Raw genomic sequence first — 24449 nt, 5'->3', positions numbered from 1 at the left:
ACACACACTCACATACACACTGACATACACACATACACACTGACACACTCACATACACACACACTCACATACACACACACTGACATACACACACACTCACATACACACACCCTGACACTCACTGACACACTCACTGGCACACTCACACACACCCTGACACACACACTGACACCCTGTCACACACTGGAACACACACACACTGGAACACACACTGGCACACTCACATACACACTCACACACTGACACACACCCTGACACACACACACTAGAACACACACACACACTGGAACACACACTGACACACTCATACCCTGACACACTCAGAAGACTGCTATCTACAGACATACATACATAAACACACACACATATACACACACACATATACACACACAGACAGACACACACAAGCATACCTACAGATGCAGACAGACAAATACACTCAGATTCACACACACCTGCCCAGGATCAACCGAGTAGCGGCTGCCATCCTGCTTCCCCTTAACCTTTCGCACACACACATCAGCAGCCCATTGTAGGAGAAGAGACAATAGGTGGAATTATTTGCTGCAGGGCTATCCAGTCTCCCTATATCTAGCTGTTGTTGAACTACATCTCCCAGCACCCCAGCAGCGTTCAGTGGATACTGGAAGCTGTAGTTGGTTGAATAGTATGACAAAGGCATGTGTTCAGTCTGCAGTGGGGATTGTACCAAGTGTACCCCAGAGAGCGTTGTGAAAAATGACTTGTCTGCACAGAGATGTCTTACAATATGTGTGCCGCAGGAATGCCTTACCCCTGCCCTGGGCAAAGATGACCTCACATGGCTTTGGAACAGATGCCACCATTAAATAGCCATTCATATAGCCGCCTGCAGCCTGGCACCCTATAAGGCACATGTGCAGGTGGCACTGCTCTACGCCGCCTACAGATTGCAGTGGGCATGGCTGAACTGTTGTTTTTCATGAGATGTAGGAAAGATGGAAACTCAACAGGAGAGCTGGCGTGTGCCAGACTGATAGGCTGCAGGGGCGCTGCAAGTTTTGGGTGCCAAAATGATCTCTATTGTCTTGTGTTATTACTCCCTGAGAGGATTCTGTTCCCCCTCGAGACAGCACAGCATTTGGTTCAGATCTACATTATACATAGAATTATTAAACTCTATATTCAGATGGGATATTAACCGTTACATTACTGGTGATGCATGCATATTGGTGTGATAATCATAACTATGTGCCATTCAGCGGTAGCCTATTAGTAATCCGATATTGCCCATCAGATGTGTTCTGCATGTAAATGACACTTATCTAGTCTGGCGAGTCTGCTGCTTGCTCCATGCTGTACTTGGGAAGGAGCCAGTGCTTTGTGTTGGATTTCAGTGACAGTAACTAGCCCCTGTAAAGTAGCCATCCACTGTATAGTAGCCTTTCCCTGTATAGTAGCCAGACCCTGTATAGTAGCCAGCCACTGTATAGTAGCCTTTCCCTGTATAGTAGCCAGCCCCTGTATAGTAGCCAGCCACTGTATAGTAAGGAAGTCATTAATTCAGTTTATGTGCTGCACCAATAGATATCAGAGCTGAGGGATTATAGTGCCTTGCAGCACCTCAGCTGTACATCAGCAACCCCTACTCACATTTATCTATATCAATTTTACTAGTCGCTATTAACTACTGCAATTGATTGATGCCCAAGCGGTGCCCAGGGTGCTTTGTTCAGATAATTCGTTTTAGATCCCCAAAGGTGCCGATTCCAATAACAGACAGTCTTTGTTGGAAAGCGGCACCATTAATCAACTGCAAGATTGTGTAACCTCTGAAGCGCCAGAGAGGCATAGCAATCCACAATTCCACCTTAACCTGTGCAAATCAATGGCGTTATAGGAGAGGTACACTTTTCCGTAAGTTTACAAAGGTTTCAAAATGTTTTAAATTGAATCGTTGTTGAAAGCAGCATCTGTCTGGGCGTTTGTATTCTCTGCACTTCTTGTTCTGACTCCTGAAAAATGTTTCTTTTAATATGTTGGGCAGGTGGAATCTGAGTATGACCATACACAGGCAGATTTAGATTGCCTATTTGGCCTCTTCAGACTCAGTTGGCAGCTTATCTCCCCCATGTATGTAGAGACAGGTCTGCCCAACTGAAAACTAGCCAAAAACAGGTTTGAAAATCCAGTTGGCTGAGGAGTACATCAACACTTAAAGGGGAACTATTGCGAAAATTAAAATATAATTTAAGCTTCATCATACTGAAAAACTTTCAAAACACAATCAATTACATTTTCTGCATCATTTCTGAAATAATCAAGTTTATCTTCACTATTCCTCTCTCAACGTCTGTTTCTCTTCATTCTCTCTTCATGTAGCAGTTGGGTGTCAGATATTCATTGACAGTTAAGGTGGCCATAGACGTAGAGATCGGCTTGTTTGGCAATGTCACAAAACGAGCGGATCTCTCCCCAATATGCCCACATTGAAGTGGACGATATCGGGCTGATCCAATCGCATACACGCATAGATGCGGCCAAATCTGACGGGATTTTTTAACCTGGCCCGAACGAGATCTGCCCGATCTGGAAAGCCCGTCGGATGGCCCCACACGTGGGCCAATAAGCTGCCGTTTCAGTCTGTCGGCAGCTTTTATCGGCCCATGTATGGGGGACTTTAGATACAATATATTTTATAGGGGGGTTCCTTTCCTAGCAGATGTATAAGAGCTCACTCAAATAACTGATTCTAGTACAAACAAAATAACTGCCTTTTTTTGCATGTAGAGAGACATGATGTCTGGCAATTTTAATAGAATGAGCTCTAATACATCTTCTAGGCAAAAGGAGCCCCCCCCTATAAGATATATTGGATCTAACTGTCTTGCAGTATTCTGAATCTTATAATAAATCGCGAAAATGAAAATTTAATATAAGCTTCCTCATACTGAAGTAAGAAACTTTCTAAATATAATCAATTGAAAAATTTTGCATTGTATCTGAAATAATCAAGTTTATCTTCATTATTCCTCTCTCACCATCTGTTTCTCTTCATTCTGTCTTCATGCAGCAGTTGGGTGTCAGATGAATGATCCAATATATCTTATAGGGTGGGCTCCCTTTCCTAGCAGATGTATTAGAGCTCACTCAAATAACTGATTCCAGTACAAACAAAATCTAACAAATAACTGCATTTTGCACAAATGCTGCATGTAGAGAGACATGATTCTGGTGATTTTAATAGAGTGAGCTCTAATACAACTTCTAAGCAAAAGGAGCCCCCGCTATAAGATATATTTGATCATTCATCTGTCTCCCAACTCCTGTGTGAAGACAGAATGAGGAGAAACAGATGCAGAGAGAGGTAAGGTGAAGATAAACTTCATAATTTCAGAAATGGTACACAATTTTTAATTCATTATATTTAGAAAATGTCATATTTCAGTGTGACGAAGCTTATATTAAATTTTCATTTTCGCAATAGTTCCCCTTTAAGATTTTTTTAGAAGATCTTTTTGTTATCGTAGGACCAAGCTATGCTGAAACGATCAATGAAATGTAAGATTTATCCACCAACTAAAATGACCATTTCAAGTGATATTGTCTAGTTGAAGCCAGGAGAACTGTGAGTAGCCGTCTGCTTGGCCCTGCAAATAAATAGATAATGGATACATTTCACCTGCCCTAAAATTGGTCGTTAGGGAGAGAAAAATCTTAACATCCATGGCCACCTTTAGGGCTCTTACAGACAACCTTTTTTTGCTGCGTTCGCCTGCGTTCCGGTTTCATGCGTTCAGCTGCAGGGGAGCGCAGGAGTAGACGTACTGAATTCTTTTCAATGGGGCTGTACTCACACAGACGCATGTAAGCGCCGAACGCAGGAAAAATGCAACTTGCTGAGTCCCAACCTGCGTTCGATGCTTACATGCGTCTGTGTGAGTACAGCCCCATTGAAAAGAATTCAGTGTGTCTACTCCTGTGCTCCCCTGCGGCTGAACGCATGAAACCGGAACGCAGGGGAGCACAGCTAAAAACGCTCATTTGTAAGAGCCCTAAGTCCTCATCCAACAGGTCTCCATAAGCTCCAGTGGATGATCCAATAGTGGGGTCAACGATCAAATCAGCACAATTCGGCCAAGCCTGTGGGTGGCCAAGTGGGGCCCAGATCTGCTCATTTGGCAAATTAGCTGTGTAGGGCACCTTAACTCTGCACTTGTTTCTTTTTAATCTTTTTTGTGTGTGTTTTAATTAACTTATAATAAGGTCAAACTATTGTAAGGCAGATGGATGGATGAAGATGGATGGAGAAAAGGGAGGGGACAGACAAATGATTAAAAGAAAACAGTACAGATTACAAAAGGGGGGTCTCTAAGTTGTTGGTAAAAGGAAAGTGAGATTAGTAGAGGGGTGGAATAGAGATTCAGAGAGACAATTAAGACCAATTGGATATTAACATTTTCAGGTTAATTTCCCCTTTGATTTTCGTAAAGTGTATTTGGGGACATGCGCCACATTTTGCGTTTTTGTTACAGCAACAAGTGACGCAATGAGGGTTCTGTGGGGGAGGTGACGACTGATGGGAAGGTAAGGGCTGTGATTCTACTAGAGCTCAGGCTAATTAAAGCCATTCATTACTTGCCATACATCTCACTTGCATTTGCCTGGAATAACAAGGAAATGGCTCTGCCTATCGTTGTGTCATGGTTTAGTGGGATTCACAAAAATATTGCATTTTTTTTAAATGAACCTGGTCACTGTTGGCCTAGAACACAATGGCGCTGCTGAAATAGCCTTAAAGTGTCCCTTGTGCAAATATAACATATATTCATTTTGTTTCTAATTCATATATTAGCTGTTAATATTGATAGAACCACCCCATTGATAATCTTGTAAATGTATTCTGTGCCAGTTCTAAATAATGAAATCTGTTTGATGAATCACATATTTAGCTATTCTCTCGCTTTATGTAAGTAACGCTTTATTGTTTGGGCTTTGTCTGCTGCATCCTCGAAATCCTTCCCCTGAGTATGTGATCTAATATAATAATAAAAGAGGGGTAATGTACCCCCTACTGTAAATGATAAGGATATTAGAAGTCACTGAGGGGTTCTGTGACCATATAAAGGCACAAGGCTGCAGGCTGAGTTACACAGGGAACTCTGAGTATCACTCATGTATTAAAAAGGGATAATGTACCCCCTACTGTAAATGATAAGGATATTAGAAGTCACTGAGGGGTTCTGTGACCATATAAAGACACAAGACTGCAGGCTGAGTTATACTGGGAACTCTGAGTATCACTCATGTATTATAAGTGATAATGTACCCCCTACTGTAAATGATAAGGATATTAGAAGTCACTGAGGAGTTCGGTGACCATATAAAGACACAAGGCTGCAGGCTGAGTTATACAGGGAACTCTGAGTATCACTCCTGTATTATAAGGGATAATGTACCCCCTACTGTAAATGATAAGGATATTAGAAGTCACTGAGGGGTCCTGTCACCATATAAAGGCTTGTTTGTGCTTTTACACCTTTCCAGTTTGCTAACCAATACCTTATGACCTATTCCAGTCCAAAATATAGTCTGCTTCTCCTTCTTTGTGACTATATTAGACTGTGTGTGCACCATTATAAATTGCTGCCGTCCTCCCTTGTGAAAGGTTATACTGGGTTATACCATAAGTGACACGGCAGCAGTATTGTTATTCCACGCACAGTGTGACTCACGCACGGCTCGGTCGCTATGAACCAGAACATAAGATAATGGCAGAGAACAGTATGTATTGAGATACGCTGTGTCATATAGTGACTCAAAATGCTTTAATAAATCACCTGGATGCTGGAATTAACAAGGTCGGGGTTTCATGGGTATGGGACCTGTTATCCAGAATGCTCGGGATATGAGGCTTTCCGGATAATAGATCTTTCTGTAATTTGGATCTTCATGCCTTAAGTCTACTAGAAAATAATATAAACATTAAATCAACCCAATAGGCTGGTTTTGTTTCTAATAAGGATTAATTATATCTTACTTTGGATCAAGTACAAGCTACGGTTTTATTATTACAGAGAAAAAGAAAATCATTTTTAAAATCTGGATTATTTGGATAAAATTGAGTATATGGGAGGCAGGATATCCATAATTCAGAGCTTTCTGGATAACTGGTCTCCGGATTAAGGATCCCATTCCTGTGTGTGTGTGTGTGTGTGTGTGTGTGTGTGTATATATATATATATATATATATATATATATATATATATATATATATATATATATATATATATATATATATATATATTAACACAAAAACAGATTTCTTTCAGCTGATAAGACCTAAGGTGTTCCTATTTTTTGGGAAGTTTTAATGAAAAATGTGTCATACAGTATGCAGTACAATTTCCCACCAATATTTCTTTTCCTTTCTGCATGATATTAACTGTTTTTTTTACACCGTTAAAGGGGTGGTTCTTTAACTTTTAGTATAGTGTAGAGTGACCAATTCCAAGAAAAATTGTTCTTCTTTATTTATTTTTTGTATTTTTTTTAATTATTTAAAAAAGTAATATAAAAAATTGAAGAGCTAAAATTTGGTTATAGTCCAAATAACACTAATGCTAAGCAGGGTGAATTTATGGATAGAGTGAGGCTCTAGGAACCAGCGCCAAGACATTATTGGATCCTGGGATATTGCAGCCAAATTATACTGTACAGCCGAGGATACAGTAATGCGCTGGCAGCAGCCACTCACTGCTGACTCACGGGCTTCATAGAGTTCCATTAAAGTAGATGTACAGTAGGCAGAAGCGTGTGTATATAACTGTATGATTACAGTAAAAAAACATCAGGCTGCATCTACCCATCTACTAATTCGCTATCCTGCTACGGGGAATGACACTCACTTCTAGGACCTTGTGACCCCTCGATTAGACACAGATGAAAGGTTGTAGCTGAAAATTTTATGATTATTTGGAGACAAGTTGGGATGAACTAACAATCCTTTCTTCTCTGCTGTTTTATTCTAAAGATGGCCTATGACAGGTTCCCACAGAGTTAGCATCAGGACAACAAAATTATAAGAAAAAATGGCTTTTATTTCAGCCGGCAGCAAACCGGTACTAAATAAAGGCAGTTTTTCTTTCCGTACAACAAAAATAGCTTTCAGCAGCAGTATCAGTTTAATAACAACAACAGCAAAACAACAGAATTACAAATCTTCTTCTAGGTGACCGTGTATGTACAGACACATAGGATCCTTAAGGTTAAGATCCCAAACCCTATCTGTGTGTCTCTCCCAGTTAGAGAGACTGACCAGCCTGGGTTTTAAGGACTACTGATTGGCCACCCAGCTGGTCATCCTGTAGCACCTCACTCTGCTACATGGCCATAGACATTATAATTACGATCTTTCCTGGAAAAGGTCTTTCCAGTAAAGATAGTTCATTTCAATACACGCGTGTAGAGCTGCATCATCAGATACACAGATAGAAACAATAGAATTCTACCAATGGCCGATGTTCAGGTGCCCATCGTCGAGCCGACTTGTCTCCCACCGAATATCATACAAAATTTTTTGTACGATATTATTGGTGAGTCTATGGCCGCCTTTATTCTGATTAGAAAAGCCTAGGGGCTGATGAACTGACATAGATGCTCCCTGTAGCAACCAATCAGCAATTAGTTCTGATCAGTCTACTAAGAGCCCTTACAGACGAGCGTTTTTACCTGCGCTCCCCTGCGTTCCGTTTTTCTGCGTTCAGTCGCAGGGGAGCGCAGGAATAGACGCATTCATTTTTTCCAATGGGGCTGTACTCACACAGGCCCGTGTAGGCACCGAACGCAGGTTGAGACGCAACATGCTGCATTTTTCCTGCGTTCGGCGCCTACACGCGCCTGTGTGAGTACAGCCCCATTGAAAAAAACCTAATGCGTCTATTCCTGCGCTCCCCTGCGGCTGAACACTCGTCTGTAAGAGCCCTAAAAGTTAGAGAAGGAATGAATTGTCGCCAGGTTCACTGCTGAAAATTCACACTAGTAAATGAGATCCTAGCCCCAGTTACTTGTAGGAGATAAGTGCTAACCAGATTTGTGCTTTAAAACATAATATTGTAATAGTAAAAATTTCCCATAATTTGGATCTCCATACCTTAAGCCTACTAAAAAAACATTTTACACATTAAACCTAATAGGATGGTTTTGCCTCAAATAAGTATTAAGGGGTGGTTCACCTTTACGTTAACTTTTAGCATGTTATGGAATGGCTAATTCTAAACAACAGGACATCTTTATTCCTTTTTAGCAGTTTTTTAATTATTTGTCTTCCTCTGGCTCCTTCCAGCTTTCAAATGGGGGTCTAAAATACAAATGTTCTGTAAGGCTACAGTGCATGGTTGCTAGGATAATTTAGACCATAGCAACTGCAAACTGGAGAGCTGCTGAATAAAAAGCTAAATAACTCAACAACCACAAATGCTAAAATATAAAAAGCCAATTACAAATTGTTTCCAAATATTTCCCTCTACATCATATTAAAAGTTAATATAAAGGTGAACAACCCCTTTAATAATATCTTAGTTGGGATCAAGGTACAAGGTACTGTTTTTCTATTACAGAGGAAAAAGTAGATAATTTAAAAAAAAAAAATGGAATTATTTGCTTAAAATGGAGTCAATGGGAGATGGCCAGTGGTGTAACTAGATGTTACTGGGCCCCTCATCAAATTAAATTTAGGGCCCCAATATATTGATGTCGGCCTATTCTACCAAAATATATTAAAATTACTCATTAATTAGGGCCTCACTGGATCCCCCTATACTTCTGGGGCCCCTGCCCTGCTTCCTCTGTAGTTATGCGACTGGAGATGGCCTTCCCATAATTCAGAACTTTCTGGATAACAGGTTTCCGGATAATGGATCCCATACCCGTACTACCCGTACTAAAAACACCTCTGTCCCATTTTATTCTGGTTAAAGGGGTGTTTCACATTGAAGATAACTTTTAGTATATTATTGAATAGCCATTCATCCTCCATTCATGTTTTAGTTCTCACATTCAAACCACTGCCTGGTTGCTATGGTAGTTTGGACCCTAGCAACTTGATAACTGTGGAAATCCCAAGATCTTAACATAGACGTCGATAACTCAAAAACCACAAATAAAAAATGAAGACCAGTTGCAAATTTTCTCAGAATATCACTCTCTACGTTGTACTAAAAGTTAATTTAAAGGTAACAACTCAAAAGCTGCCATCGGCCTCCTATAGTTTAACGACACAGACTAGAACTCAGTAGCTAGGGTTGCCACCTGCCCGGTATTTTACCGGGCTGGCCGGTACAAATTAAGCTTGATCCCAATGTTATTAATAGGGAAAATGCATAAAAAATATGGGAAGGCCGGTATTTTATCAAGAAAAGGTGGCAACCCTATCAGTAGTGCAAAATAAAAGAGATTCCACTGAGCTGACAAAAATATCAAGTGGATTTAATGCTCTATACCAACTTCTGCCAAGTCATGAAAACCTTTTCATAAATATTTAGAAATGTTGGCTATAGTTAAGGATTAATACAAGGGAGCCTTTTGGGGGGGGGGGGAGATAACTGTGCAGGGACATTGCTGCACTTTGGACTTGACTCGGTCATATGACCACAAGTGTATGTTTAAAATAGCTGTTTATCTTAGTATCTACCTAAAAGCACCAGTGCACACACACTTGCAAGCTTGACTTCCTATCCTTGCTAAGTAGTAATTGTGTTTGATTCAGTTGGTGCAACGTTGAGCTCGCTGCCTGGTTATGGGTGCAGGGTTCCATCATGCCCGGGTGGGCCGAACCTTGTGCCTTATACAGCAACAATTCCTTCCAAGGCAGCGGTATGGCAGCTCCACACACACACTAGAGTCCTGCACCATGACGGGTACGCGAAATACCCACAAAGTGGTCAGTGGTCGGTAGGGATGCACCGAATTTGGTTCGGGATTCAGCCAGGATTCGGCCTTTTTCAGCAGGATTCGGATTCGGCTGAATCCTTCTGCCTGGCGAACGGAATCCGAATTTGCATATGCAAATTAAGGGGGAGTGAAATTGCGTTACTTTTTGTCACAAGACAAGGAAGTAAAAAATATTTTCCCCTTCCCACCCCTAATTTGTATATGCAAATTAGGGTTCGGATTCAGTTCGGTATTCAGCCGAATCTTTTGCGCAAGATTCGGACGAATCCAAAATAGTGGATTCGGTGCATCCCTAGTTTTCGGGCAAAAGGTCCTTGATTCCCTGGGCACACGTCGGTCTGCGGGTAAATCGGCTGGGTACACAACAAAGGTGTGGGCTTGATCCCTTCCCTGTCGGTGCTGGTCCAAAGTGACTTCACTTCCGGTTTCACACGTCCCTGGGTCGGAAAGGTTAGTTGGCCTATTGTGGGTCGGCTCGGGTAGCGGATCAGCGGGGGAAAATTGAGGATTGCGGATCTGGGTTGCGAGTCACAGGTATGGGTCGGGTACGAGTATAAGTAAATAGACCCGCACGGGACAGGTTTTTACTGCAGATAAATATACTGTAATGTTTAAAAATTTCATGGAAACAGCAGAACCTTCCTTTGCATCAGGTACAGCCAGGGGTTTCTATTACTCTGTTATCCCTCACTCCTACTCTCTACAGCTGCTACTCTCTGTGGCCCCATTATGTGCAGAGCCTAGGGAGGCACCCCATTGCCCTATAACTGCTCTGCCTTAGCAAATAATACAGTGATGACTTTTTACTGGAGTGAAATTGCTCAGATTAGAGCAGAATTTGTTGTTCTGAAAGTTTCTTGGTTTTCTGCTTAAATCTTTGCTTAAAATTCACAGGCAGATTTACAGCCCAGGAATAAAAAGAGATGTATTTATTCATAAATCACATGAAGCAGATTTACAGCACAATTACAAATTTCAATCAAATAACCGAGGTTGTGTCCAAACAGTTTAAAGCAAAGCAAACTTACATAGTTTCTTTTTTTTGCTGGACAGGCAAGAGTCACTCCATACAACCTAGTTGCCATTCAGGCAGATGACTGGCTATTAAGGCTAGATACAGGGAGCAGAACAGCATTGATCTAGTGATTCAGGAGTTACACCATGACCAAAGCAGGCAGATTAATTTGTTTTCCTTTTGGCTTTTATCAATGGTTAAGGTATTAATTGACTAAAGGGATTAACCCACAAGTACAGTATATTTGTAGTCTAATCACTAGGTGACTGTGGCTGTGGGATAGCAGGTATAGTAGGGAGAGATGGTGCCTATAGTAACAGTGGGATAATAGTCTCTGGAAAGGGAGTGTGGTTGTGGGATACCAGGTATAGTAGGGAGAGATGGTACCTATAGTAACAGAGCAGTGGTATAATAGTCTCTGGGAAGGGAGTGTGACTGTGGGATAGCAGGTATAGTAGGGAGAAATTGTGCCTATAGTAACAGTGGGATAATAGTCTTTTGGAAGGGAGTGTGACTGTGGGATAGCAGGTATAGTAGGGAGAGATGGTGTCTATAGTAACAGTGGGATAATAGTCTCTGGGAAGGGACTGTGGCTGTGGGATAGCAGGTATAGTAGGGAGAGATGGTGCCTATAGTAACAGTGGGATAATAGTCTCTGGGAAGGGACTGTGGCTGTGGGATAGCAGGTATAGTAGGGAGAGATGGTGCCTATAGTAACAGTGGGATAATAGTCTCTGGGAAGGGAGTGTGACTGTGGGATAGCAGGTATAGTAGGGAGAGATGGTGTCTATAGTAACAGTGGGATAATAGTCTCTGGGAAGGGAGTGTGGCTGTGGGATAGCAGGTATAGTAGGGAGAGATGGTGCCTATAGTAACAGTGGGATAATAGTCTCTGGGAAGGGACTGTGGCTGTGGGATAGCAGGTATAGTAGGGAGAGATGGTGCCTATAGTAACAGTGGGATAATAGTCTCTGGGAAGGGAGTGTGACTGTGGGATAGCAGGTATAGTAGGGAGAGATGGTGTCTATAGTAACAGTGGGATAATAGTCTTTTGGAAGGGAGTGTGACTGTGGGATAGTAGGTATAGTAGGGAGAGATGGTGCCTATAGTAACAGTGGGATAATAGTTTCTGGAAAGGGACTGTGGCTGTGGGATAGCAGGTATAGTAGGGAGAGATGGTGCCTATAGTAACAGTGGGATAATAGTCTCTGGGAAGGGAGTGTGACTGTGGGATAGCAGGTATAGTAGGGAGAGATGGTGTCTATAGTAACAGTGGGATAATAGTCTTTTGGAAGGGAGTGTGACTGTGGGAAAGCAGGTATAGTAGGGAGAGATGGTGCCTATAGTAACAGTGGGATAATAGTCTCTGGGAAGGGAGTGTGACTGTGGGATAGCAGGTATAGTAGGGAGAGATGGTGCCTATAGTAACAGTGGGATAATAGTCTCTGGGAAAGGAGTGTGACTGTGGGATAGCAGGTGTAGTAGGGAGAGATTGTGCCTATAGTAACAGTGGGATAATAGTCTCTGGGAAGGGAGTGTGACTGTGGGATAGCAGGTATAGTCGGTGTCTACAGTAGTTGTTCTGTCCTCACTACGTCTTACCCTGGGGTAGTGTGTAGCTTGACATGCAGCTAATCTCCTTCCTTCATTAATCCACTGACACAGGATATTGAGCTTCAGTTTTATTAACAAAGGGCAAGGTGTAAAACTAGGGAAAGACAAAAATGACAGTGCTTAGTAAGCTGTATAATACATCATAATATATAGTGAATAAAGTACCCCCTATAAAATATAAGGATATTATAAGTTACCGAGGAGTTTCATGACCATATAAAAACACGAGGCCGAAGGTGAGTCATGTGACAGAAATGACATTAGAACTCACCGTTTATAAGGATATAATTTACAGGATATTCATGGCTTTTGTGTAATATATATATATATATATATATATATATATATATATATATATATATATATATATATATATATATATATATATATATACATAAACCCTGTGTATCATATGTAACTAAAAGGGGTGAGAAGCATCTGCATATAATATAAGGCCTAGATACCTAGGGAGAAACATATACTTTATAGCAGGGCCATGAGGTAGCAGCATGTATAACAGATATAAACTTGCATAGAAATGTACAAAACAAGTAAATAGCTATCTGCCTTTATAGATAGGCTTGGAATATAAACAATACCCACCAATGATGCTACCACAAGGCTGGATAGGGTAGGATTGCTGCGGATAGTGATGTGTTAGCTGTGTACACTAATTCATACCTCCCAACTGTCCCTTTTTCAGTGGGACAGTCCCTCTTTTGACAGCTCAACCTGCAGTCCCTCATTTGTACTGGAAAGTCCCTATTTTTTCTGCACTGAACAGCCAGAAAAAGAAACAAAGTTTCTCACTTAATTGGCTTTTAGCAGAGCACAGAACAGCTAACATGTGCAAATAAGATACTTTGTAACAATTTTGAGACACAGAAAAACAGTTCAGATAAGGAGAAATATTTTCAAACTTTCATAACCTGCCAAATTTTGTAAAATTAGCATGGTAATTAGGGGGTGTGGCCACAGAAAGGGGCGTGGTCAAAAATGTCACTGTTCTACGTGCGCAAAAATTTGTCCCTCTTTTTACTTTCAAAATGTTGGGAAGTATGCACTATGAAGATGGCAGCTATACTAATCATTTCCTGATATTACACAGGATCACATGGTAGGGGTATGGTGGCCTAAAAGGGACATTTCTATAGAAAAGGCATAACCATACAAATGAATGACAAGCTCATGCAATACAAAACTATAAACAATGCTGGAGGCATAACAGTAGCAGTGGGGATAATATTTCAATAACAGGTGTCTCAAATCTTGATGGTAGCTGATGGGTACATTGGAAATTGTTCTGCTTTGTTGGTGGCGCCTAATTTTTGGTTGAAATACCATTTGCAGCAACCTTTTAATTATTGTCTGCTCAACAGCCCTAAATTAATAAAGATATCAATTAAGTTTTGAGTACACTGCTCAGCAATAACAGCCAGTAAAATTCTTGCTATAGGAAATATAAGTGCATGTTATCGCCCTAGACACAACCCTCTCCTCCTCTGCATGTACATTAAATAAGCAAAAATGGCAGGAGTCATGGAATGTTGGTTTATCTGCAGTTGTAGCTTTGAAAAATAGGAAAGGATCAAGGCAACTTGCCCAGATTATAGGGACAGCATCTTGTCTGTATGAGGAAGTGTTGAGTGGAGGCATGGGGAAATATAATATGCTCTTTATTGAGCAATTGTTCAATGGAGACCCTTTGAGATCCCTAATTGCATAGGGAAATATAATCTGCTCTGTATGAAGAAGTGTTCAATGGAAACCTCTTGAGGTCCCTCATTGCATAAGGAAATATAATTTTCACTGTATAAGGGAAGTAATTGATGAATACTCCTTGCAATCCCTCATTACATAAGTAAAGATAATCTTCTCTTGATGAGGAAGTGTTCGATGGCGACCCCTTGAGGTCCCTCATTGCATAAGGAAATATATTCTTCTCTGGATGAAGAAGTGTTCAGTGGAAACATCTTAAGGTCCCTGATTTCATAGGAAAATATAATCTTCTTTGTGTGAGGAAGTGTTGAATGGAAACCTCTTGAGGTGCCTCATTGCATAGGAAAATATAATCTTCTTTCTTCTTCATTATATGTTGTTCTCTGTATGAGAAAGTGTTTTATGGAAACCAGTCATTGCATAGAAAAATATAAACTACTCTGTACAATGTATTGTTTAATAGGGATCCTTCAATTCACATGGGAATATAATCTCCCTGATTGAGGAAATGTTTGCTGAAGACCCCTCCTTGCATATAGAAATATAATCTACTCTCTATGAGGAAGTGTTTGATAGAGACGCCTTACTACTAGAAATATAATCTTCTCTGTATGAGGACATTTTTGGTGGAGACCCCTCATTGCATAGGGAAATAATCTTCTCTGTACAAGGTATTGTTTAATGGAGATCCTTCATTACACATGGGAATATAATCTTCCCTGACTGAAGTGTTTGTTGGAGACCCCTTGATGTCTTCACTGAATACATCCTTATACAGAGAACATTATATTTCCTTATGTAATGTTCTTTCATAGTGTAAAGCCTACTTTTGTACAGTGGTGTAATACTTGGACCATAGGCAGAACTTATGGGGCGAACACCGACCTGGTTAATGATAATTTAGTCTATTTTTGGGTAATATTGGGCATAGAAATCATATGAAAAAACTAAATCTGTGCCGTACCTTTAATTACTGTTAATCAGTTTGGCATTTAAGTAATAATTTGCAGCCCAAGAAGTAAATTAGAAGTTATTTTTTTAAATGCATGGTAGAAGATTCATTTTCTGAACACTAGCATTATAATTATGGCTTTTGATTGTTAATCATACAGTGATCAGGAACTCTCTGTAAAATAAACAGGCAATCTAAAAAAATATAACACTGAAGGCTAGAGGTTTCAGACCAAGGGCCTCCATCAGGGGTACAGGGGATAATTTACTGGCAGAGGTGGGCCCCAAGAAACACAAAAGTCCGATTTGCGGCCTGCAAAGGAGGCAGGGCTTGTGAAGTGAGTGGGAGGAGTTTGAGTGTTTATTGGATGTGTTCTGTATATAATTGTGGATGGCTGGACTAGGTCAGGGGCATGGGAATTTGTTCACCATTTCTTTTTGTTGGGGCCTCATTCTGCTTAATTGGGAGGGCCCACAGCCCAGTCTGCCAAGGCAAGCAATGGGCTAATAATTGTTACTCCTGGGAAACTACTGCCACTGCTAATAAATGTTAGTTATGGGACTCTGCGATTTGGTGCGGTACTGATAAGGCCCATTACTTCAGAACTCAGAAAAGACCTTTTTCCCAGAATGCAGAGCTCTACATTAAAGCTAGTGCTTAAATCTGTTGGATCCTCTATCTTTTTATTTTCTCCTTCTGATCCAGGTCAGTTGGACGGAGGGGTTCGATCAGGTTGGGGGCATCATGGTATCTTGTTTTCTGAAACTTCCCTGTAACAGGAGTCCAGTACCTGTAGTACCTGATGACAATAATTATTGGACTTATTTTATCCTTTCATTTCATTGCTGTTTGATAGCACTTTGGATTGGCAATCAGTGCACATTGTATGTGATGTATGGTGTCCTTGGTTCAAGAATTCCTACGTACAGTAGCATACACTGCAATGATGAATGGCCCCTGTGGAATTACACACAATAAAAATGAGAAACATCATTCCAGAAACAGGTCTCAGTCCATGGGAAAAAGCAGAGGGAATTTGTAGGAAGTATTGTAGGTTAGGAGGCATCAATGTTCTTGATGACCTTTGTAGAATATGCATGCTTAGAACCTTTCATTTTGAAAGAACTTATTTAACATGGGGGGTAATATTATGGACAAATACAAGATTCCTCTGCACTCAACCCATTATCAATATATTTAAGACAGAGACATTTTGTGCATACTGCTACTGAAAAATGCCTTACCCTTTAAACAAAACAGGGATTGTTTGTCCATATATTGCAATATATTTAAGCTGGCCAACTACGTCAAAGTCATCCCATATCTGGCCAGTCCTATGCTCAATTTTCATTTGATTCATTAAGAATTCTATGGTTTCATTATACATTTTATAAAAGGGACGAATACGTTTTACCTGCAACTTACTAGCTGCTTTCAAAGTAAAACTCCCAAACTTGGCTGCCCTTTTATTAGACACCAGTGGGATCACCTGACTATAGTTGGAGGGGGTGGGAGCTACAACATGGAGCTGGTCACTGCTCTTGTAGAACTATAACAAACAAGGGAAAGTTGTGCTCACCACTAGTTTTTAAAATCATTAGGCGGGGGTGCAATGAGGGTGTGACCACAAAATACATATAGACAAATACAAGATTCCTCTGCACTCAACCCATTATCAATATATTTAAGACAGAGAAATTTTGTGCATACTGCTACTGAAAAATGCCTTACCCTTTAAACAAAACAGGGATTGTTTGTCCATATATTGCAATATATTTAAGCTGGCCAACTACGTCAAAGTCATCCCATATCTGGCCAGTCCTATGCTCAATTTTCATTTGATTCATTAAGAATTCTATGGTTTCATTATACATTTTATAAAAGGGACGAATACGTTTTACCTGCAACTTACTAGCTGCTTTCAAAGTAAAACTCCCAAACTTGGCTGCCCTTTTATTAGACACCAGTGGGATCACCTGACTATAGTTGGAGGGGGTGGGAGCTACAACATGGAGCTGGTCACTGCTCTTGTAGAACTATAACAAACAAGGGAAAGTTGTGCTCACCACTAGTTTTTAAAATCATTAGGCGGGGGTGCAATGAGGGTGTGACCACAAAATACATATAGACAAATACAAGATTCCTCTGCACTCAACCCATTATCAATATATTTAAGACAGAGAATTTTGTGCATACTGCTACTGAAAAATGCCTTACCCTTTAAACAAAACAGGGATTGTTTGTCCATATATTGCAATATATTTAAGCTGGCCAACTACGTCAAAGTCATCCCATATCTGGCCAGTCCTATGCTCAATTTTCATTTGATTCATTAAGAATTCTATGGTTTCTATGGTCTCTGTCTTAAATATATTGATAATGGGTTGAGTGCAGAGGAATCTTGTATTTGTCTATATGTATTTTGTGGTCACACCCTCATTGCACCCCCGCCTAATGATTTTAAAAACTAGTGGTGAGCACAACTTTCCCTTGTTGGGTAATATTATGGGTCTTCTGGAGTTAGGGAACATAATAAACTACACTGCAGCTGAAACACATAGGGGGTTATTTCCTAAACTCCGAATGCAAAAATCACGAAAAATTTGTGACTTTTTTTTATAAAATCGGACTTTTAAAAAAATCGCGAATTTTTCGGAATTTATTAAACCCTGAGGATGGGAAAAGTCTGTCAGACCTGTCGAGGTTGCATATAAGTCAATGGGAGAAGTCCCAATGATTATTTGACGTGCTATTGGTTTTTGGCAATACCCCGAAGTTTTCAGTCAAAATCCGGAAAAATCGTGAAAATCGGATGAGAGATCCGAAAAAATCGTGAAAATTTCATTTTTAAGTTTTTTTTCGGATTTTCGGGAAAGTGTATTAATAAATAAGCCCAAAAAACCCGTGCGGATTTGGTCGGAGTTTATTTCAGAAATTATTGAGATAGATTCAGACTTTGATAAATAACCCCCATAGGGTTTTATGTAATAAAAGACACTACGTTTGCCCAGGAGCAGAAACCCATAGCAGGTAGCATTTTCTGGTCACCTGTTTAAAAGCAAACATCTTATTGGTTGTTTTGGGTTACTGCTCCTGGGCAAACTTAGTGTCTTTTATTACATGTGGGGGATAGACTCCATGTTCACAAAACATATACATTTTATTTATGTTATTAGCATGACCAGTCTAGTGCTATCCATGGAGGATCTGCTGCATGCTCCACACTGGGAGGGCAGGATCAGTTCTGGTTTCTGGCTGTCAAGTGACTGCAGTGCTTTTAAAAAGTCACTTAAATGGTTTCATGATTTAGGATATGGATCAGTCAACTTTCCTTCAGGCCTTTCTAGTTCAGAGCTGCATGTGGTGTTTTCTGTTGCTGTTAATGATTGAGTTTCATAGCCCTTAAGATAGTGGTTACCAAACTATGTTGCTGGCTTCCCTGGAAATGAAGGTTGGGTCAGTGGCAAGGATGGCAAAGCCTGAAGGTCAGTTTGGTTTAGATTAGGACAATGTTTATTTGCTCTTATAGATGCATCTGAAACCCCAGTTTGAAAATAATTTATAGTGGAATATGCAGTGAAAATCTAGTTAATTGTCAAAGATAACCTTTGGCTATATGACATAGATGCTAGTATTTTGCTGTGTTTTTGTTTTTTGTTATAAGCTAAGGGGGCCCAGACCCAAGGTTTGACCTCCCAAGTGGTTCATGAACTGGAGAAGTTCTACAACCACTGCCTAAAATAGTTCATCTTTGGGTTTATCTGGATGATCAGTCAGTGGCCAAATAACACTTAACCAGGTCTGGACTGAGAATTAAAATAGGCCCTGGCATTTCAGGTATATAGAGGCCCAATCAGCCCACACAGAGGCCCAAATAGCCCCCCAGCCCACTAAATAATGACTTTCTATGGCACCTTATAGCAGCCCCTCTTGATGGATGTGTGTTGTTTGTCAACCTGACAGATTCATCAAGAATACATCAGATACATCAAGATTATGAATTGTATGGTCAGATTATCTGTCAGGATTAAGGTCCCCATAGATGCAAAGATCTTTCGATGGTGTACAATCGATTTCAGTGCAATCTGACCAATCAGTCAAATTATCATGAGGTTAGTAAGAATCGAACAATCGTGCATCTTACGATTTTTTGTCCAACATCTGTCAGAAAATTGATCAGACAGGTTAAAAAAATGTTATCGGTCCCAGGGCAATATAACTATGTTTGCCGGGCCAAGCAGGCAGCTACCCTCAGTTTTCCTGGCAATATCGCTTGAAATTGTCTTTTTAGTTGTTGGACAAATCGCACATTTAAACGATGGTTTCGAGATAATCGTGGTCTCATGATAACGAAAAGATCTTTTAAAAATCTTTACATCTATGGCCAGCTTAAGCCATCGTTTTCATACAATGTTTTTCCAAGCTGCCCATAGATGCCTTAAAAGATGAGTGAGGCCTTCAGCATTGTTTGAATACCCCTCACCCCATCATGCATTTTGTTTTCTATGGTGTCTTATTCTGCTCTGATTGATGGCTACCACATATGAAACCTGTAAATTGAAGTGCCAGATTACACACTGGGTGTATTGGGTTTGGAGAATTAAGGTTCTTCTAATATAAAAAGCCTGTGAGAAGTAAACTGTACATTGAGACAGCCATGGTGTAGAATGCAAATCAGGGCTCAAGGCAAGGAAATCGCCTAAACAAACACAAATACCCAATCTACACTTGCCTATGGATTTCTCCTCCAGCTGTCATACTAATGTGCTGTATTGGTTTTTAAGCTTCTGCCTTGCAAATGTGATATTTCCGTTGACTGCTTTCTTTTTTTTCCCCTCTTTTGTCAAAAAGACGGCGGAGATAACAGTAATAATCTCTTGTGAAGGCATCACAGCACATGCAAAGCAAAGGCCCCTTTGTCTAGAGATGTCCACAGAACAGAAAGGGCTGCTTGTTATTCCTGTGATACATACAAGGTTACACTGTGCCTTCAAAACACTTCAGCTCATTTGAAATACAAATATTGTTTTGTTCAGCAAAGGAAGAAAAGAGACAGAAACAATGTGTTATATATATATCTATATCTATATATATATATATATATATATATATATATATATATATATATATATATATATATATATATATACACACACACACACACACACTGGCCATTCATGTTTTTACTGTGTATTAATTAGACTATATGTAAAATGAAACCTTAAAAACACGTAAATGTAAAATTGATGAGAGTGCTATTCTAAGCACTTTTGCAATGTACAGTCATTTATTATTTTTTTTAAATTCCAAGATATTAAAGGTTATATGTACTGTTAACATCAATGAATTTTGTTACAACATCGCTACCTCTTGGTCATTTTCTGACCAGTCTAACCACCAAGTAGTCAAGGAAGTTGTCAGGACTCTCGGGAGAAAAAAAGAGAATGCTTTGTTGTTTTTCTGGTTAGGAAAGATATGAGAAAGGTTTCTAATGTTTTTCCTAATCAAAAGTACCTCAGAGCAGCCTCTTTCTTTCTCCCGGCAACTTCCTTGACTACTTGGTGGTCAGACTGGTCAGAAACTTACCAGCAGGTGGCGCTGTTATAACAAAATTCATTCATATTAACAGTACATGTATCCCTTAATATCTTGGAATTCAAAAATAAATAAATAATGAATGTACATTGCAAAAGTTCTTAGAATAGCACCCTCATCAATTTTACATTCACTTATTTTCAAGGTTTACTTATCCTTTAAAGACAATTACTAGACCCACTTTAAATTAGACAGAATATGACAGTTTCTACACGTCAGAGTTGCTTTATTGAATAAATAGGCATTATTTTCCTCCATGTAATCTTGCTATGAAGAGAGCTGCTGAATAAAAAAATAACTGAAAACCCACAAATAAAAAAAAAATGAAAACCAATCACTCTCTACATCATACTAAACGTTAACTCAAAGGTGAACAACCCCTTTAAAATCCAAGCAATTCTTCCTTTTTCAAAACAGAAGATCCACAAAGACAATATACTCTCCCTGTAATGAAGATTTAACATTTAGTTTAATTACCACTTTAATTCACACATTATACTTCAAACCTCGTATTTGCAGTTCTATTTTGGATAATATCAGCTTTTAGCACACAGCTCTGCATTGAGAATATACTACCAGGCTAAGTGTTGATTATAATGCAAGAACATGTGAGACACCCACGTATGTAAGTGCTGCTTATATAATGCAAGTCAAGCGACAGTTCCTCCTGGATTGCAGAATGCAGACATGCCGCTTGTTTCCCTGTTATTATTTGCCAGCAATGTTCAATAGAAATGTTCTTGTTCAGGCACAGCAATTGTGCAGAAGGTAGAGGAGGTGGGCCGAAACGTTCCCTGTCAGGGCCCCTTTAAGGACAATGACTTCAGACCTACAGACTACAGACCTAGTAAATCAGGTTGACAAACGACACACGTCCATCAAGTTCAAATTGTTAAGTATATATATATATATATATATATATATATATATATATATATATATATATATATATAGATTTCACATAGAGCCGCACACCAATTTCTTCTTCATAAATCAAGTGATATTTATTTGCATAGATTTGTTTTCCAACGTTTCGGCCCACTTTAGGGCCTTTATGAAGGCCCTAAAGTGGGCCGAAACGTTGGAAAACAAATCTATGCAAATAAATATCACTTGATTTATGAAGAAGAAATTGGTGTGCGGCTCTATGTGAAATCTTTACATAATATTTGAACCAGCACCCACGACTACAAAATCCGGATCCGAGTGCGGCTGCCTGCAGAAGAATTATATATATATATATATATATATATATATATATATATATATATAACCTGCCTAACTGCTAGTTGATCCAGAAGAAGGCAAAAAACAAAAAAAATATTTGAAGCCTCTCCTGACAAATTCCTTCCTGACTCCAATATGGTTATTGGACCAGTCCCTGGATCAACTTGTACTATGAGCTATCTCCCATAACCCTGTATTCCCTCACAAAACACCATCCAACCCCTTCTTAAAGCTATCTAATGTATCAGCCTGTACCACTGATTCAGGGAGAGAATTCCACATATTCACAGCTCTCACTGTAACAAACCCCTTCCCAATATTTAAGGGGAACCTTTTTTCTTCTAATCGGAATGGGTGACCTTGTGTCAGCTGTAAAGACCTACTGGTAAATAAAGCATTAGAGAGATTATTATATGATCCCCTTATATATTTATACATAGTTATCATATCATTGTAATAAATTTAAATTTTTTTACTAAGAATTGAGCCTTGGGACATATATATTGGATATATACATTTAGGGTAAGGGCACACCTGCCGATTCGGGGAGATTTAGTCGCCTGGTGACTAATCACCTTGTCTTTGTAGTGATTATCTCCCTGAACACCTTACCTCTGTCTTGCGCCAGCTATAATGAAAAGTTGCCTGCGGCATGGCTCACGAGGAAACTTCGGGCGACTTCGGAATACGAATCGGCGTGTGTGCCATGCCACAGGCGACTTTTCATTATAGCCGGCACAAGACAGAGGTAAGGCATTTGGGGAGATTAGTTGCCCAAAGACGAGGCGATTAGTCACCAGGCGACTAAATATCCCTGAATTGCCAGGTGTGCCCTTACCCTTATAGTACAAGATCTTATTTGCCCTTGATGCTGTCAATGGGCGTTTTTTCTTATGGTGACTTTTTTCTTCAAATGCATTAAAGTCAATACACGGTTTTTTTTTTTGTCCTAATGCATTAAAGTCAATGGGCGTCTTATGGTGACTTTTTTCTCCAAATGCATTAATGTCAATGGGCGTTTTTTCTTATGGGTATCTTTTCGCTGCAAATTTTTTTCCGCAGCGAACTTTCATGAAAAAATTCACACATGGCGAAATTCAGAATTTTGCAGCAAATCCATGGCTGGCGAATAAATTTGCTCATCACTACTCACCAACCAACCCCAAGTATTTACAGCCCATAGTGTATAGGATTGGCTCATTCAACTCCAGTTCCCAACTATTCCTCAATCATTCATCCTTAGCCTGTCTGCTTCTATTAGAGCACAAAGCAATGAGCCGAGTGCCGCCCAGCAGATTCCACTATTGCTTGGCAAATAACCGAGGAGAAAAGGATTCTTCTTTCTGCCCTTCTTTTTGTGCGTAGGAATAAAAGCTAATTTGTCTTGTGCTGTGTGGGCTTTTCTTAGTTTTAGTGTGCTTTGTGAGATCAATGTCCTCTTTACTCTCTACTTTCTGTTTGAGCTACAGTTGTACTATGAATTATATATATAATATATATATATATGCTCTCCTGGGATTTCTTTATAGACACAGGCAAGGTTCCTTTGGCAAATGCTACATGCCAAGGGATGCAAACTGGCACCATATTTACTCTGATACACTGGAAGAAGCTTTGGCAAAGTCTGTGACCCGTATCTGCAATAGGGTAAATGTAGTAAAGACAGGGCTTTTGTTGAAGGGGTACCCTACAAGTAAAGTGGTGAAACTCAATGTAGGGCACTGTGATTAAGTAGTGCATGAAATGCGTAAGGCTTTGTCTATTATTTGCAGTTCTATTACTTTGCCTGTCCATGGGATCTGTGAGTACCTGCTGTTTCTTTCCTTGGTCTGATACCACCACGTTGAGCTGTAGGTCTTGGCATGAGCACCCAGTCCCTACGAATGAACTGGTGAGATTTTTTACGTACTTGGCTAAGCATCAATAACTTTTTCTCCACTAGATTTTTAGCCACATTTTTTTTTAAAATTCAGCGACTTTACTTAAATTAAAAGGATTCTTTTATGATTTTTATGGTGTCATTTTTTATTTCTAAATGACACTAACACTGCAAATAATTCACTCTACCATGTAAAATTTAATTCCTAACCAAAGTGTATTTTTTTAGTTGTAATATTAATGAGCAGGAGCCATCTCAGGACATTTTGCCTGGTAATGTGCTTTCAGAAAGAGCCAGCACTTAAGGATGGAACTGCTTTCTGACAGGCTGTTCTTCCTCCTACTCAATATAACTGAAGGAGTCGCAGTGGGACATGGATTTTTTACTATTCAGTGCTGTTCTTATATCTACAAGGCAGCTGTTATCTGGTTACCTTCCCATTGTTATGCTGATGGGATGCTGGGGGGGGGGAGGGATGATATCACTCCAACTTGCAGTGCAGCAGTAAAGAGTGACTG

The 24449-nt window shown here is 39.8% G+C and overlaps 1 protein-coding gene across 4 annotated transcripts in view; it reads left to right on the top strand.

The window, feature by feature from the left end:
* Positions 1–24449, top strand: part of ildr2.S (immunoglobulin-like domain containing receptor 2 S homeolog) — a 119185-nt gene that overhangs the window by 861 nt on the left and 93875 nt on the right. The window lies entirely within an intron of this gene.

The sequence above is a fragment of the Xenopus laevis genome, chromosome 2S (genome assembly GCF_017654675.1).
Source record: "Xenopus laevis strain J_2021 chromosome 2S, Xenopus_laevis_v10.1, whole genome shotgun sequence".
In the NCBI taxonomy this organism is placed as follows: domain Eukaryota; kingdom Metazoa; phylum Chordata; class Amphibia; order Anura; family Pipidae; genus Xenopus; species Xenopus laevis.
This window is presented reverse-complemented; position numbering and strand designations above follow the sequence as displayed.